Source organism: Belonocnema kinseyi, chromosome 1 (genome assembly GCF_010883055.1).
Source record: "Belonocnema kinseyi isolate 2016_QV_RU_SX_M_011 chromosome 1, B_treatae_v1, whole genome shotgun sequence".
Lineage (NCBI taxonomy): Eukaryota > Metazoa > Arthropoda > Insecta > Hymenoptera > Cynipidae > Belonocnema > Belonocnema kinseyi.
This window is the reverse complement of record NC_046657.1, coordinates 108,971,454-108,981,059: the sequence shown is the minus strand read 5'-3', so window position 1 is coordinate 108,981,059 and position 9,606 is coordinate 108,971,454. Positions and strand designations below refer to the sequence as shown.

General features: G+C 29.9%; 1 protein-coding gene across 2 annotated transcripts in view; it reads right to left on the bottom strand.

Moving 5' to 3' along the window:
• Positions 1-2,911: 2,911 nt before the first annotated feature.
• The window catches only part of LOC117176195, a 9,620-nt gene continuing 2,925 nt past the window's right edge, over positions 2,912-9,606 (bottom strand). The window contains exon 3 of one of the 2 annotated variants that reach the window (XM_033366315.1): positions 2,912-4,169. The gene's annotated coding sequence lies outside the window, so the exon portion shown is untranslated. The remainder of the gene's footprint in view (positions 4,170-9,606) is intronic. The other variant, XM_033366309.1, reaches the window with a different exon arrangement.

Genomic DNA, 9,606 nt, shown 5'->3' with positions numbered 1-9,606 from the left:
TTTAAACGATTTCAAAAAATTTGAAGGGAGTTTAAAAGAATGCAGAAAAATAGAACGAATTTCAAGAAATTTTAAAGATGTTTTAAAGAATCCAAAAAGGTTGATTTGCCAGAGATTTTATAAAATATTAAGGAAATTTAGGTGATTTTAAAGAATGTCAAGCGAGTTATTCAAAAAGATTTTAATGAATTGGAAGAGATTTCTAGGGATGTAATGCTTTTTAAATGTTTTAAGGAATTTCAAAAATTCAAAGGATTATAATTAATTGTACTCAATTTCGAAATTTTTAAAATGATTTCAAAGAAGTTGAAGGGAGTTCAGAAAAATTCGTAGCATTTAAAGGATTTTCAACAAAAAAACTTGCAGAATTTCTAAAAATTTAAATGATTTCAAGGAATTACTAGGGATTTGGCGGTATCTTAAAGTGTCTTTTTAAAGGCTTTAAAAATAATTCAAAAATATTTCAAAAAGGTTTAAGGATTTACAAGTTATTTTGTAAGATTTTATGACAGTAAAAGAATGTCAAGCGAGTTTTTGAAAAGATGTTTATAAAGATTTTAATAAATTTGTAAAAATTCAAAGATTCTAAGGATTTTTAAGAGATTTAAAGGAATTTAAGAAAATTTAAAGGATTTTAAAAAAATTCGGAGGAGTTTAAGGATTTCCAAGAAGTCTTATAGGATTTCTAAGAAGGATCACAGTCTTTGATCATTTTTGTTTTCTCAAAATGCAAAAATAATCTCTTGACATCTTTAAAAAACAAACTTTAGCGAACTACCAAATTTCAACATTTTTGACCGCCGAATATCCCAACAATGCAACCTAACCTCAATCACGGCACATTATATTTTTTCTTGATGGATTGTCCAAATCGTACACTTGCCTAATTGCTAGCAATAATTAAAGAAATGGCTTTTCTATCTGAGAAGTAAAGCCATATCACGATTTTTCACTTACTTTCATCTAAAAAAATTAATTTTAGTCGAAACTCCTATATCTAAACAATGCTTTTTGCAGTCCACCAAGTAGTAACGTTTGATAGATTTCGACATTAGCGACCGAGTGTGACGTAATGTTAGAATACTCAATTCTAACATTAAATCCATGAACATAGGAAACACGGGACTAGGCATGCCATCCTAACTTGGCGAGCGGGGTTGAATCCACGGGAGGGGGGAGAATTCCATGAGTGGGGAGAGCTGCCATCTTACGATGTGTCATTTGATTATGCGCACGAGCATTTTTGCCGACAAACTGTGCATGAAAATATAAGCATGTGGGCGCTGCCATGTTTGTCGCGGGACATCAAAAGGTGGCGGACCTCCCCCCTCATTGCATCACCCCCGCAATGACATGTCTAGTCCCTTGTTTCCTATGTCCAAGATTACATCACAATCGGTCGGAACGTCGAAATCTGTAAAGCTTTACTACTTGGTGGACTGCAAAGCATTGTTTAGATATTGGAGTTTGACTCAAATTAATTAACTCTTGGGACTCCGCACGCCCTGATAATCTAATTTGTCCCGCGTGCGGTCCTCGAGACCGCATTCACGTTTTACACATTTCAACAATTTCTAATTAGTTTTATTTACAGTATGAGCATGTAATGAAGTATTTTCTCTCTTTAGGGTGAATAAATAAGCAACTTAGAATATTTTCTCAACATTATTAAATAAACTTTGAACGTAATGCAAATTTTGGTAAAACATATTGTATAAAAATCTTTCTGCTTGGAAAATTGGACTAGCCTCACGAGAATCATTAGCAAATCGATTCTCAAGACAGATTAGAAGGAAGGGAACTATGTAGGAGCTGTAAATTCAAAATCAAAAGAATAATGCTCTTTCAGTTTTCATTCTTTTTTTCTTGAGCAAGTCTCACATGTGGTAACAATTGTAGAATGTTTTCTACGTGCAAATTGTTTACATTCGCAAATTTTTCACGGCGAAAGAGCAGCAGTTCAAACGGTTGCATAGCAACAGGACGAGGGGTTGCAGGAGCCGTGCCGCCCAAATCTAGGCCGTTATGAGTATACATGAAATTAACGAAAAATGCGGTCCACGGGACCGCCGCGCGGAGTCCTAAGGGTTAATTGAGGCGAAATTCAGTGAAAAATCGTGATATAGATTTGCTTTCAAGATATATTAGAAAAGCTATTTCTTTCATTATTATTGGCAATTTGGAAAGTGTGCGATTGGGCAATATCAATCACGAAAAATTATATTGTGTCGTAATTGAGATTATAATCACAATTTCAGGCGACTTATTTCATGACTTTTCCATAATACATTAGTTTAAGTAGTTGCATGCATTTTTTAAAGAACTCTTAAGAAGTTTTGAGATTTTTGAGAGATTTCAAGACATTTTTATAATGCTTTTTAGAGAATTAGAAGAGATATCAAAGAGACTTTAAAGGATTTTAAGAGACTTTAAGTGATTTTAGGATATCCCCAGATATTTTTAACAATTTCAAAGAATTTTAAGGGATTTTATAAGATTTTGAGACAGTTTTAGTGGCTTTAAGAAATGTAGAGAGAGTTATTGAAGTTAATAATAAAAAAAAATGTCAATGAATTTCAAAAGATTTCAAGTGATTAAAAAATTCAAATATTTTGAGGGGTTTAAGAAAATTTAAAGGATTTTAATTAATGTTAGCCAATTGTGGGTCACGTGGCCAGATTCCTAACTTACCGTCACTTTTTTTTCCTAACTTATATTCACACGAAGCGCCACATCGAGTTGAAAATTGGAGGCTGAAAATTTTGGATCTGGTTCTAAATTTGTACAATTATGAAAAAAGTGTTTTGTTGTAAATAATTTTTTTGGCTTTTTTCATAATTATTCAAATTTAGGACCAGACTCACCTTTCTTAGTGTTTCTTGTTTATCATCCCAAATTTTCAACTCGATGTGACGCTTCGTCTAAAAATAAGTTGGAAAATAAAAAAAGTAACGGTAAGGTAGGAATCTGGTCACGTGACCCACTCGTCACATGGCCTTAAGGTGATTTTAAGGAAGTACTAGGAACTTGACGGGATTTGAAAGTTTCTTTTTAAATGATTTTAAAATAATTCAAAACAGTTTAATGAATTACAAGCGATTTTATACGATTTTAAGACAGTTTTAGTGATTTTAAAGAATGTCAGACGAGTTATTGAAAAGTAATTTAAAAAGATTTCAAGGGATTGGAACAAATCCAAGGATTTCCAAGAGATTTAAAAGGAATTAAAAAAAAGGATGTTACGAGATTTGAATTACTTTTAGTCAATTACGAGAAACTTCCCAAGATTCGGAGAAGTTTAAGGATTTTCAAGACATCTTACTGGACTTCTAAGGATCAAAGTCTTCGATTATTTTCATTTTCTCCCTGTATCTTTCTCTTACGTCACATTTCGAGACGCAAAAATAATCGCTTGGCATCTTTGAAAAACACACTTCGGCGCAATACCAAAATTACAAAATTATCATTACCACCTCTACGCTGTCATAACAATGCAACCTAACTTCAATCAGGACACATTATATTTTTTCTTGATGGATTGTCCAAAACCCACACTTTCCAAATTGCCAACAATATTTAAAGCAATGGCTTTTGTATCTGAAAATCACAGCGATATCACGAATTTTCACTTACTTTCGTCTAAAAAAATTAATCTTAGTTAAACTCCTATATCTAATCAATGCTTTGCAGTCCACCAAGTAGTAAAGCTTTATAGATTTTGACATTACCGACCGAGTGTGACGTAACGTTAGAATCCTCAATTTAGGGCGGAAAAAAAGGCATGACGTCTACTTCGCATTATAACATAGCTTTGTAATATTTTACATAAAATACCAGTATTGTGATAAATTAGACAATCAATCACTTCTGGGAGTAGGTAATCGTGATCAGCGGCAATGGAATCACAAAAATCAGAATCTGTAAAAATTTGCCAATTTTGGGAGTTTTAGGATGCTGAACAAGTTGAATATATCTTGTGCATCCGGGGAAAAGTTGGAGTTGCTGGATGGTCGCAAGAACTTCCAACCAAGCGTAATGTCCCAATGAACCTTTCCAGCTGAAAAGAATACATGATAGCAATGTAAATCTGCAGTAGCTTCACATCCTATTAATCTGGAATCGTGTGCTTTGTACTATCTTAAGGTCCTGGCAATTGATTGACTAAGAATCTGAAATATTTTTATTGTATAAGTTTGTATAATACAACAAATGTGAATTTAGTGAATATCGGTTTGCTTGTAAATTAATCTGTTTTAGTTGAGGATTTATTAACTTTTTTGTTGAAAATTTGTTTTTTTTTTTCGACTAACTTCAACTGCTTTTTATTTCGAGTTAAAACCTTTTCGGGATGGAATATCAACTAAACCGATCATTACTGGAACAACGTAAAAAGTATATCCAATACTGGGATAATAATAAATATCTTTGAGTACCTTCTATATTAAAACATAAATTATAAAAGTAAAAATGTTATATTATTTTTCAAGTTCTTTTGAATTTGTTACAACTATTTATTTTTTCCTGAGAAGTTATACATTTAGTAAAAAATAATAAAAAATACTCCTCAAAATCTTTGAATGAACTTGCACAATATTCGCTATTTTTGTTGTTTTTTTTTAAATTTCAAAACGCATTTGCATTTCCATTACTGAGACTGTGACTTTCGCCGTGCTTTTCATTAAATGTCGCAGTATTGTGTTAGTGACATATTAATAATATTGTTTATAAGACACACGCTTGCCATCCAATTGATTATTTATTGTTAAAAAGTTATAAAATATAGTAAAAAGAATAATAACTCCTAAATTTAATTTTTTCAACAAAAATTAGTAAGTATGCATTGCAATTTTATTATTATAGATTAGTATGAAATATTAATAAGATTAATATTTTCGATTTACTTTTTAAGATAAATTAACTTTCCTGTTGAAAATTTATATTTTCGAGTTAAAAAGATAACTGGTTAATTTGAACTATTTTCTTGAAAATTAGCCTTTTTGGCTCGAAATTGTATCTTTTTAATTATAAGTTTTATATTTCCTGCGCAAAAATGCAACTGTGTTTGCAAATTAATCTGTTTATAGGTTGAGGCTTCATCAGTTTGATTGAAAATTCGTTTTTTATATATATTAATTAATTCGACTGTTTTCAGTTTGTAATTAAAATCTTTTTTGGTTGAAATATCAACTATTATATTTTTTAATCAGAATTGGCCTTTTTCGGCTAATCTAACAATTTGATTTTTTAACAATTTCTTGAATTTTACAATAAAAAAGACTAATTTTCTACAGAAAAAAAATAATTCTTACCAAAAAATATAATAGTTAATATTTCAACAAAAAAAGGTTTTAAATATAAATGAAAAACAATTGAATTTACTAAAAAAACGAAATTTCACCCAAACATTTCGACTTGTAACCAAAAAAGATCAAATTTCTACCGAAATACATGATTTTTTAACCAAATAAGATTTTTTATTGGAAAAAAGAACAATATTTCAACCAAACTGTTAAATTTACTACCATAATAATACCATTTTCAACGAAACAGTTGCATTTTTGCTGAAGAAAGATGTAATTTCTAATTAAAATGATAAATTTTCAAACCAAAAAGAAGAATTTTCGACAAAATTGTTGAAACATTAATCAAAAAAGATTCTTCAGTCAATACAATTTTCAACCAAATAATAAAATTTGTGACCAAAAAATAATTTAAAATGTTCCAATACTTTTTTCAATTTATGTATTAACTTGAATTAAGATGAATTCTATATCAAAATTTACTACCAAACAGTTGAATTTGCAAGTAAATCGATAATGTTAAATTTTAATGCATACTTACTAATTTTATTGAAAAATTAAATTATTGATTGAAAAATCTGTTTTGATTAATATTTCAACTATTTTGTAGAAAATTAGTCTTTTTGGTTCGAAAGTTTGTTATTTTAATTATGAATTACATTTTTTTTTAGAAAAATGCAACTGTTTCGTTGAAAATGATATTATTATGGTAGAAAATTCAATAATTTGATTGAAATATTTTTCTTTTTTTAATAAAAAATCTTATTTATTTGAAATATCATGTCGTGTTTAATTTATAATTAAAACATTTTTTGCTTAAAATATCAACTATTATATTTCTTGATAAGAATTAATTTCTTTGATAGAAAATTAGTTTAATTTTAAAATTCAAGAATTTGTATTAATGTCCCGGAAGTTAGATCCGCAAACTTATTTTTTCTAAAAAATTTAAGTTGTAATAAATTATGCTAGACTTGTGCTCAAATGTGCCGTAAAAAGTTTTTTGAAAAATTACAAATTACGGGCACAATTTTTGAAAAACGTTTTTTTTTTTGCTAGATCCGCAACTTCTTACTAGAATAAAAAGAAAGATCGTGCTAGACGGCTCGAAGTATACACAATTTTGTGCAAGAAATAAAAATTCCAAAAACCTAACCGTTTAAAAAAAACCAAAAACCAAAAAAATTGTATTATTTTTTGAAATTTCGAAAAACTAAAACTTGTGCTAGTTTGTGCTCGATAAATGAAGTATTTATTCTCTCTAACAAAATTACGCGAGATCAACAGTTCTCATACGTAAACTCAAAATGTAAACTCAAAAAACATAAAATGTCCAAAAATAGTCAAATTTCGAAAAAATAAAACTTGTGCTAAGTTTTGCTCGACAAATGCGTAATTTTCTTAGAGGGAATAAAGACTGCATTTGCCGAGCACAACTTTGCACAAGTTTTAGTTTTTCGAAATTTAAATATTTTTGGACATTTTATGTTTTTTGAGTTTACATTTTGAGTTTTCGTATGAGAACTGTTGATCTCGCGTAATTTTGTTAGAGGGAATAAAGACTTCATTTATCGAGCACAAACTAGCACAAGTAATATTTTTTCGAAATTTCAAAAAATAATACAATTTTTTTGGTTTTTTTTTAACGGTTAGGTTTTTGGAATTTTTACTTCTTGCACAAAATTGTGTATACTTCGAGCCGCCTAGCACGACCTTTCTTTTTATTCTAGTAAGAAGTTGCGGATCTAGCAAAAAAAAAAAACGTTTTTCAACAATTGTGCCCTTATTTTTTGCTTTTTCAAAAAACTATTTAAAGCACAAATGAGCACAAGTCTAGCACAATTTAGCACAACTTAAATTTTTTAGAAAAAATACGTTTTGCGGATCTAACTTCCGGTACATGAAGTTTTAGGTTAACCAAAACAGTTAAATTCTGACAAAAAGATATAATAGTTGATGTTATAACCACAAAATACATTAATTTGACATTGAAAGCAGTCGAATCAATTTAAAAAATCTGCCCGCTACGCGAGGACATTCCCATCGCGCGTGGCTCGCTTTGCTCGCAAGTTTGAGCGCGCCTAGGGCGCGCGACGGTTGGTTCTCGCGCCTCGCGCTTGTTATCGTATTTATCTTACGCTTCGCGCTCGATTATGTATTTACCTCGCACTACGCGCTCGGTCTTTATATTTTCCTACATTCTTGCGCAAACATTTAAAAATTAAGACTCAAAACATCCACTACTGTAATTTTGTGATTGCCAATTCTCTTTCGCTAAAAGAGCTTACCTCGAGAGTTTGAGCGCACCTACGGCACGCGACTGATGGCTATCACATACCGCGCTTGGTCTTTGCATTTCTTCCCAGTGGCGTAGCTAGGGAGAGGCGAAGGGGGCCGCTGCCCCGGGCGTAAACTCTTGGGGCGGCAAATTATTTTTGGCCCCGGGCGGAAAATTTTATAGTTACGCCACTGTTTCTTCCGCATTCGGACACACTTTTATATAAATTATAATACATTTTTTATGTAACTCTGCCTGGGATTACTTATTAAAAAATTGCAAAATATAAAGCAAATTGTATTGATCATGATTATGTTTGTATTTGTTTCTTATTTTGCTTTAAATTATATTCTAAGGTGTGCTGAAACATGTATCATTTTAATAAATGTATATCATTACAATTCATAATATGCATAAAAATTGAATCATACTAATTCTTATTTCCTTGTTTCTATAATTTAAAAAAAATGTTAATATTGTTCTTTACGATTAAATAAAAACTACTGCGCATCTGCATAGGCTCTAATACAGGAACCTATATAGGAGCCTACGTCCTCTTTCGTCTTTTCAGTGCTTTTTCTAAAAAGTTAATTTTTTAATTTTTAATCTTATGTTTTATGTTTTAATCTACTCGTCCTATCGAAAAATAATGATAAATTTATAGATCTTTTTAGGCGAACAATTCTTGTCTGGTAATTTACGTTCATACCTTGTGTCGTTTTTTCAAAAAAAATTTAATATTTTTATTTTGAATGTTATATTTTACGACTAAAGCAAAAACTACGTGTCCTATTAAAAATTATAGCTCTTTTTTGGATAAACAAGTTTTGTCACATTTTTTTCGTTGCTTATATCGAAAAGTGATGATTCATTATAAATTTGTAGTTCTTTCCAGGGCGCGCAATTTGAGATTTTTCATTTTTATTCTATCTTGCATAGTTTTACCAAAAAATGGAATTTTTGGATTTTTAATTATTTTTGGTAAGATCAAATTTTGAATTTTCAACTTTTTGACCAAATTGAAAAAGTTGTTATCATAATCTTGTAGGGCTTTCAAAAAGCAACGATTTTCTTCTTCAAACTTTTTTTCGTATCATGCGCTGTTTGGCTGAAATTATTCATTTTAATTTTTGGAAATGCTATAACTCTAGTAATTTTTGATTTTTCGAAAAAAGTCATCAGGATAAATTTTTAAATTTTTTGAATAATATAAATAACCGTACAGAGAATTATTAAATTTTTAAAAAAGGGGTCTCAAAAATATTCAAAATGTGCCCACTTTTTCAATTTTCATCTAAAATGGCTGGCTAACAAACTTGACCTTTAGTTTAGGACACTAAACGAGTGTACCAAAGGCCAATCTAATAGATTAATTTTTTCAAAAGTTATCGTGTTCACAGACAGACATACACATTCGTAAAAACCTGTAAAAATAAATAATCGCTAAAAAAGTTATGAATTTTATTCTTAAACGTATTAAAAATGTGCAAAACCATTACTTTTTCTACTAGTGTAGGAAATTTCAATAATACAATGCTGTAAAAGTTATGCGGGTATTTTTAAAATAAAAAAATGGCGAATTTTGTAGCAGGTCATTCACAGATTTTGAGGAGTATTTTTTATTAGTTTCTACTAAATGTATAACTTGTCAGGGCAAAAAATAAATAGTAGTAACAAATTCAAAAGAACTTGAAAAATAATAGAACATTTTTACTTTTATATATCTTTATTACTTGAATATTTAACTATTTTGTTTGAAATGGATCTATCGTTTTTGTAGAAAATTTAATATTTTTAGTGTGTCAGTCTTATATTAAAACAAATTCAAATTTAGTAAACTGAATTTTTTTTTAAACTAATGTGTCTACTATATTAAATTTAATCCAAACAGCTTTAAATTCCTGCCTTTTCAAGTACACATATTGCAAGATGGGATGGAGAACGAAGCGATGAAGTTTGGAGGAGAAGGGATTAGGGATGGGGTGTGGAAGATCTGCAACAAGGTATGGAAAGGGGAAGGTTGGCCGG